This window comes from Odontesthes bonariensis, chromosome 16, assembly GCF_027942865.1.
Source record: "Odontesthes bonariensis isolate fOdoBon6 chromosome 16, fOdoBon6.hap1, whole genome shotgun sequence".
Lineage (NCBI taxonomy): Eukaryota > Metazoa > Chordata > Actinopteri > Atheriniformes > Atherinopsidae > Odontesthes > Odontesthes bonariensis.
Window position 1 is genome coordinate 5165342 of NC_134521.1, and position 8707 is coordinate 5174048.

The window sequence follows — 8707 nt, forward strand, 5'->3', positions numbered from 1 at the left end:
AAATTTCAACAGTAAAGAAAAGTATGTGTAGAGTAAGAACTATCTACAGTAGATATGGGCCCAATCCCAATTCACCCCTTGGCCCAACCCCTTACCCCTTCCCCTCCGTTTTGCGCGTTCACGTGTAGAGGTAGTGTTGTCCCAATACTCTTCCAAAGCCCTTCCCCTTAGCCCTACCCCTCCGTTGTAGCCCTTGAAACGGAGGGGTTCGGCCAGGCAGACTCCGTTTGAAGGGGTATGATATATTTCCCAGAATACAACGCGACTACCGGGAGATCGCGAGTCTTTTTAAAAATGGCAGAAGCAAAGAGAGCACCACACAAATGTAAGTTCTTCTATTTTTTTTGCCATAATTTAACTGTTTTAATCGTTTTAAGTTGTGATAACTGGTGTATTGTGTGAGTTTAACATGGTGGCAATGTGTAGTTATTTTCTGTTATAAACGCACATGGGAAAAGTCGCTATTTTACATGGAGTAATCGGTCAATGCATGTGAAGGTGCTGTGAAAGAGTTGTCGTTTTTTAAATTGTAACACGAGTATTTACAAGCAATGTAGTTGGTTAACCATAGATAAGTTCCTTTTGAGTTACGTGAGCGTCATTTCGCTACCTATTATCACAAGTATTCAAATACGTGACTGATTCACAGGGACTCAAGCACAAACAAAGAGCCTGATCAGGTTTAGCGCCGAAAACGAAGATCTGTTTCTAAAGTCATCCCCATCCCCAAAAAGAAGTAGGAAGTCCAATCCCATAATGGATTACCTGATACAGGAGAGCCTGAAGGAGCAGAAGCGCCACGAGCAGAAAACGGAGCGCTTTTTAGCTCGGTTTGAGGGCATGATAGACAAACTTTACGGTGAGTTGATGCGCCATGCACCTATTGTACACACAGCCACCACTACCGCATTCTGAAACACCTTTTTTTAATTTTTTACAATGGATGACAGTGCATGCTATAATGTCATATCGTGTCTTGTTCCCCCAGAACATCACTGAGCCCAGCACCTCCGATGCGCCCTCCGCTGTTCCTGCTCCGGTCATCTCGTTCTTGATGATTGCACTGTTGCCCGTTTATATTCATACTGTTTATATTCATACTGTTTATTGTCCATATTTGCACCACACACTTTACAGCAGACACTTTAAGCTGTTATTTCTGAAAATAAGCTGCCTTACCAGTCTGTAATGTGAGCCTAATAAAATAAATTAAGGACAAAAGGTTTGTGAGCATGATTATCACATCAACATCATATGAACGACTGGAACGGATATTGGTATGAAGAGATTTATTATACAAGGGATAACAAAAAAAATTGGGGTACATGTTGTGGTCCAATGGGCAATAATTTGTAGGATGACCCGTCTGCTGGAAAGAAAAACATGGAAAGATCAGGCTTTCATCCTCCCAAACCAACACATTGATAGCACACACAATGCAGTGCATTTATTTAAGTCATCAAATCTGAACCTGGTACAAAGAAAACCGCTTCAAAAACGCATTGTTTATTCCAAACGGAACGAGGCGAGTAACAAAGGCTAAACGTTAGCTTATGCTTTCAGCTAGGTTAGCAAGGGTAGGATACTACTCCAGTCAATAAATCAGCAAATCCAACGAGACAAGCAAATTGTTTCTATATTACACGATATCACAAATGTACAGTTAGAAGCACTTTCAAACACACACACACACACACAATCATTTTCACACGCCGGCTCTGGAAGCTACCAGCTGCTCACTCACAAGCGTTATTTGCATTAATTTCTTATTGTACATACCGTAACAAGATCCAGCAATGCTCCCAGATGTCGAAGACGCCTTCGCCTGATGGCACTCCGTCGATTCGACGCAGATATTTCTAAAAATATCCGAATAGCCCAGGACGGCGCGAACACCACAGCACCGGTCATGTTTGTTTACTTCTGGCTAAAGCTGTCGCTTTTGGTTACGTAACAACTGACGGCGCGAACTTATTACGTTCGTGAGTGTGAAGTGCTGTCCCAATTCGAAGGGGTGACATTCTTAGCCCTTCGCCTACCCCTACGTTTGAAGGGGCGAGGGGTAGGGGCGAGGGGTAGGCGAAGGGGTAGAAAATAGAATTGGGATTGGGCCATGGTGTGTGTGTGTGTGTGCGTGTGTGTGTGTGTGTGTGTGTGTGTGTGTGTGTGTGTGTGTGTGTGTGTGTTAGTACAGGGTTGCCAACTTTTCCAAAAACCTTGGAGTGAGATTTCAGCGGGTCGGTTCGCGACACGCATCTCAGAAGTTGTTCTACAGTACATATATATATATATATATATGTGTAGATATGATGTAGACACATGTATGCATTTTGTGAATATACAATAGTCCAGAGTATGGGGCCTTCCTCTAGAAAATTTTGCATTTCTTAAATGCAATTTCTGGTGGTGGGGACATATTTGCCACTCCACCACCACCTAAGGTTGAGGGCAGGCCTGGAATTTCGTCATTTTAGGGGCAAGGCCACTTGGCCTTTTGAGTTGTCAATTTTTTAAGGGCACAAAGGCCAAAAGCCAGGGCACCAAGGCCATAAATTAAAACAATGATTTAACAAATGATATGAAGTGACTACGATTGTATATGCATTTACAATACTTTTATATATACTTATTAAGCATTCAATGGACACCAAATTGCAATTAAACAAATGTTTTATTAAAACTACACAGGATTCTAATAGCACAGACATGTTTGGCTCACTGTGAGACTGTGGTAGTGGGCCTACGTCAAGGTGTGTCCTTATTCTGAGTCACTTGAAGATGGAGATGATGAGTCAGGGAGATTTGGACTTTTGGGGTTTCTTTGACCATAGGGATGAATATTGGGTCTCCTTTTGTTGATGCCAGCTGCCCACCATCTTGTCACAGCTAAATCACTTTGATATTCAACTGGAGCACAACCCTGGGATTTGATGAGGAGTAGATCTTCAATTGTTGAAGTGTGCAGGCTTAAACGCCAATCGCCCTGCATTCTCTTCATTACTGAGAACTGCCGTTCAACTTGAGAGGTAGAGACAGGAAAAACTAGGACTATTTGTATGAGGTGCAGCAGATTGGGGTACATTCTTCCCTTCTCCAACAAGAATCTGGACCATAATGAGAGGAAAGTTTCCCTACTATGGTGACGCACAATGTCGTGTTTGGCTCTGAACCATTCCTTGTCTACCTCAGGCACATTGCAGCCATTTTTGGTCAGGAGGGGCTCGAAGTGTTTGCATAAATGATGGATTTCTTCCTCCCCAAACTCCTCTAAGAGATTTGGTTCTGTTGGGAAATTGATTGGATCAAATATTTCAGCAGCCAGGAGTACAGGGTCGGTGGAGAAAGTTGAGAATCTCTCACCAATGGCCGCAATGATGTTGTTAATTATGTTTTTCCTTGACAGAAGGAAGGCTTCGGCAGTAACATTGGACTTTCTGATGTTTATTCCATTGTATGCAAATTCCTCACTGGTGGTTGTGAAGGACTCAAGCACTGGACGGAGATAGGGGCCTGGCTTCTCTGTTTGTTTGCGTAGCGCAGCCTGTGCAGCCAGGATCCTGCTTCGCACACACGACAAGGGCAGTTGATCTCCTTGGAAATTCAGTGAGAGTTCAGCCAGGTCAGATAGAAGATCCTGATACAGTGCCATATAAAGAATAAACTTTGGTGAGGTCAACTGCCTTAACACTGCCCTGATCTTTTCTTTGTCTGGTGATACCTCATCCTGTCTTTCCTGGATGTGGGTAACAATGCTTCTGTAGTTTTTTGTCGCAAGACAGGAAACAGCCCTCCTCCTGTGATCTATCCACCTGGTCCCCAGGGAGCGAGCTGGTTTAATGACGTGCTCCTCCAGTTCCTCTCCAATGGCCTTCAACTCCCTCCATTTTTTGGGAGAACGACGGTAGAGAGAGTAGATCTTCATGAGCAGGTCATCAATCTTGTTCAAAGAAAAACAGAAAATACAAAATTAAACAGGCATTATTAAGGCATTAATCAGACATTGTATTACAAATTCTATTTGTATATTTTATAGAAGAATTACTCCTCCTACCTGTTCAAAATATGTGCCCTTGAAGGCATCCTTCAGACATAGCTCTAGTCTGTGGGCAATGCAATGTACTTTAAGCATCCACGGCACATGTCCCTGTAGTTTGGTGAGGACACCATTTGTCTTCCCAAAATTGACTGCTGCACCATCAGCTGCTGTTGCTGTCAAGCAGCCACTCAGATCAATGTTGTTGTCTGCACACTTTTCCATAATGGCCTCAAATATTCCATCTGCATTACATGCTGTTGGCTCTGCAATACTTTAAAAAATGTGGAACACAAAAAAGAAATTAAGAATTAGGTCTTCTTACTATTAAATAACTGAAAATGTAATTACAATCACCTGAACCTATGTAAAATCATTACATTCTTTCTCTCAAATTTCCTCCCCTTTTCTAATTAATTGTAAAGCAAAAAAAACAAAACAAACATATTTTTTACATCTATATAGTAGACTATTTGTCTATCTTATTCTTACCCAAGTAATCTGATTGTCGGGGAGCCGTGTTCAATAAGCTTTATGCTTATGACTTCCTTATCTGATGTTCCTTTGTCTGTGCTGCCATCAAACAGTAAGGAGCAGTAGAAAGGCTCACATTTTTTCAGAGCTTGAAGTTGGTCTCTGATGCTGCCAGCAATGTGCTCAATGAATATGCGGCAGGACTTTGAATTATGGTAGGTGAACCCGAGCTCCACCCCATGCTTGCGCTCCACTGACACAAGAGTCTTGTACAGACTAAACGGCTGCTCAGTATATGCTACAGTGTATGCAATGTCAAATAACTTGCACATCTTTGTTTCGGTTTTGTTGTTGAGCTTCTGGAGCTGTGTAACTGTTTTCGAAGTAGTTGGAGCCTGATTTGATTGCTGCCATGCTGTGATGTGAGCTTTTGACTCATAATGTGTTTTGGCTGTACATTTTTTAACATTTGTGCTGCCAGTTATGTATGTGTCTGTGTTATGGATATATGTGTGTTGTGCAGTGCGGTTTTTATAGTGCTCCCTCCAGATGCAGCACCACAACTTAGTAACATAGCCTTCCTTGTCCTTCTCAAAGTGCAGCCAGTCATACCCCCAAGACTCTACAGTGGTGGCAGTGGTTTTTCTCTTCTTGCTGTTTGCATCTACCTCTTGTTCATGGCCTTGTCCTGGTCCCTCCATGTCTTCTCCTTTTTCTCTCCTTTCCTCACCCTTGTTCCTGTAATTGCTCTCATCTTCTCCTGCCTTTTCTTGTCCTCTCTCTTCCCTGGTTTCTAGCCCATTGTCTCCTCCAGCCTTCTCTAAATCTGTCTCATTTCTTTCTCCTCTACCATCTCGTTGTCTTGGTACTTCAGAATCTCCTCCTGTTACTTCTGTTTCCCTATCATTATCAAGGCCTTCATCATCTCCTCCTCTCTCATCAATGTTCACTGGACTTTGTCTCTCCACTCTTGTCTGCTCTTCTTCATGTCCAACTCTCTGTTGTTTTTTTTCTGGCTCTCTGTCCACTGACTGATCTGCCTTACTGTAACTAAAAAACAATTAGTATTTTAATTTAATATGTCCATTTGATCACACACTTTTAACATAAATTAATAAACGTAATGTGATGTATAATTGAAAGGGTAATGTGACTTATCTTATAGAACTAATTAACTAATAAACACTAACTGGTTACCCTAACTTATATACTTAGCTTGTTTCTCTCCCGTTCAAATTGGGGACAGTTTTAATCGGGGGCAGAGTGTCATAATCTGTCACCTTAATTTTAGGTGTGCTGTTACTTATACTAACAAACTACAATTTCTTGTTCCCTCTTGAATCATTATTTACCACTCACCTCCTGAAAAATGAGTCCATTGTTTTGCAGTTTTTAGCTGCATCTTCAAAGTTTCTTTTAATACACTTCTCCCTTCGCTGTTTGCTCGGCATAGTTTTATCTGGGGATGATAAGAGAAAACAAACTAATGTTGCTGCAAGTAACAACACAAAAAACAATGAGACAAAATCTCTTCTGATTGATCGGCAGTCGTTAACAAAATTAAACACAAAACTATGTGCAGAGACTAATTATGGAATTATGGATACTGTGAAATGCTTAAACATCGTCCGAGCTCTCTGAACTGTCTTCGGATCCATGTAAATCAGTTCCATTTTTCCCTTTTCTCACAAAGTGTGGCCGGCGTGTGCGCAAACTGTCACCATGCCAGATTCAATATATTCAAAATATCATCCTCCTCCCCTCCTTTGGCAGGCATATATTTTCTCTTCACGGCCGGCTGTCCCAACCATCGCCACATTTTGTTAGTGTTTGCGTCTGTATTTGTACCAATAACACGCTGTCAAATAATGCTCCCCCTTCTCAATGCATTCATCACAATGATGGAGCAGAGTCACCTAAATAAAGACAGAAGTGTCCCAAATACAAAAATCAAATGGTGAATGACACCCCATTTGTGCATGTTAAGATAACTGCTTGTTAATACGATAACTGTTTTATTACTTTGCATGTCTTCCAAAAGAGAAAATAATCAGACGCAGGGTAGCAAAACATTATGGGCGTGAAAACGAAACTTAGAAAATTGGCTCGGCGCATGCACAAAGTAGTAATTCTCGACAAGTAGGAGAAATCGACTGAACACCGGCGTCTATCGTATTTCCAAATCAAGAGTGACCCACTCCCCTAGTACGGCAGCCTCGGCGGATGCGTTCCCATAGAAACTGCGCTCGCGCGTCCCGCGAAATAGATGGTAAAGTTCCTCATTTATCATCGGCAAAGCCGGCTAGTGAGTTTTTTTTAATACAAAAAAATAACTTTCACCCGCATTTGGCGGGTTGGCGGGTGTTACTTTAGAGCCCTGGATATAAACGAGCAGCAAACGAACCTAGTCCGCAGAGGTCTTTGACAGCTAACTTTGACAGCTGTCTTTGACAGCGCTAACTGCCTAGTTGTTAGCTAACTGCCTAAAAATAAAAGAACACAACTGCAACGTAGTAACAAAAACACTTCAAAATATTATAATTAGGAAAGGCAAGGCAATTTTATTTATAGAGCACAATTCATACACAGGGCAATTCAAAGTGCTTTACAGCTACATAAAATCACAAGAAGGCAATAAAACCATTAAAAAGGAATAAAAAAATAAAAGAAAGAAATTAAAAAAAGAAAGAATATTTAAAACCCATTAAAATAATCATTAAGTAATTGAAAAGTGAAGAGTGCAAATAAAATACTTTCAGGTGTCATATGCACAGCTAAATAGAACTGTTTTCAGCCTGGATTTAAACATTGTCAGAGTTGAGGCCTGTCTCACATCTTCTGGAAGACTGTTCCAGATTTTAGGAGCATAAAACTGAAACGCAGCCTCACCTTGTTTAGTCCTGACTCTGGGCACCAGCAGGAGACCCCTCCCTGAGGTTCTCAGAGCCCGAGTTGGTTCATATGGCTCTAACATGTCAGAGATGTACTTTGGCGCTTGACCGTGAAGAGACTTGCACACAAGCAGAGCTGTTTTAAAGTCTATTCTCTGAGCGACAGGAAGCCAGTGCAGAGACCTGAGCACTGGACTAATATGGTCATATTTCCTGGTTCTAGTCAGGCCTCGAGCAGCAGCGTTCTGGATGTACTGCAGCTGTCTTATAGCCCGTTTAGAGAGCCCAGTGAGCAGGCCGTTACAGTAGTCTAACCTGCTGGAGACAAACGCATGGATCAGTCTCTCTAAGTCTGCTTTAGACACTATTCCTTTGATTCTGGCAATGTTTTTTAAATGGTAAAAAGCTGCTGATGTTACAGATTTAATGTGGCTGTTAAAGTTCAGGTCTGAGTCCAATATTACCCCGAGATTTCTAACTTGATAGTTAGGTTTAAGAGAGAGAGTCTCAAGGTGACTGATAACACTTTCTCTTTGTTTCTGTGGGCCACAGACAATGATTTCAGTTTTGTCTGAGTTTAGCTGGAGGAAATTGTTTTGCATCCACACACTGATCTGTTTGATGCAGCGACACAGTGGATCTACAGGCCCGTGTTCTCCTGCCGTCAGTGACACGTAGATCTGAGTGTCATCTGCATAATTGTGGTAGGACATATTATAGCTGCGTATTAGCTGGCCTAGTAATTATGTATTACCATACGAGCAAGAAATAGTAATGTTATCCATAAAATTACACTTAAAGCTGGACAAATGAAAAACTTAACGGCAAACAGGATAATCACAAAACCTTACCTCACCTCAGCCTGTTCTTGAGCGGAGAATCAGCTGGCTACGCACACGGACGCGTGAGGGGGTGGGCGGAGATAGAAAGATGTCAACTGTCATCATAGACCGTCCGAGATGACGCTGAAGTTGGCATCCAATTCAGCATAAAGGGCCATTTCACTTCATTTTTTGCATTTTGATCGCCCAAAAAAGGGTCCTGTATGGAAACTACATTACTTAGAAAGCTCAAATCTGGATGGAATTATTCATTAAAACCTTGTTTGTGATTTGTGAAACCTTTCTCTGATTTGTGAAATTGCAGAACAGGGCCATTTTACTGCATTTTTGTTATTCTGCTCACCCTAAACAGGGTCCTGTATGGAAACTACATCACTTAGACTGCTCAAATCTGGATGGAATTATTCCAAAGAGGTTTTATATTAATTAAAACCTTGTTTGTGATTTGTGAAACCTTTTTCTGATTT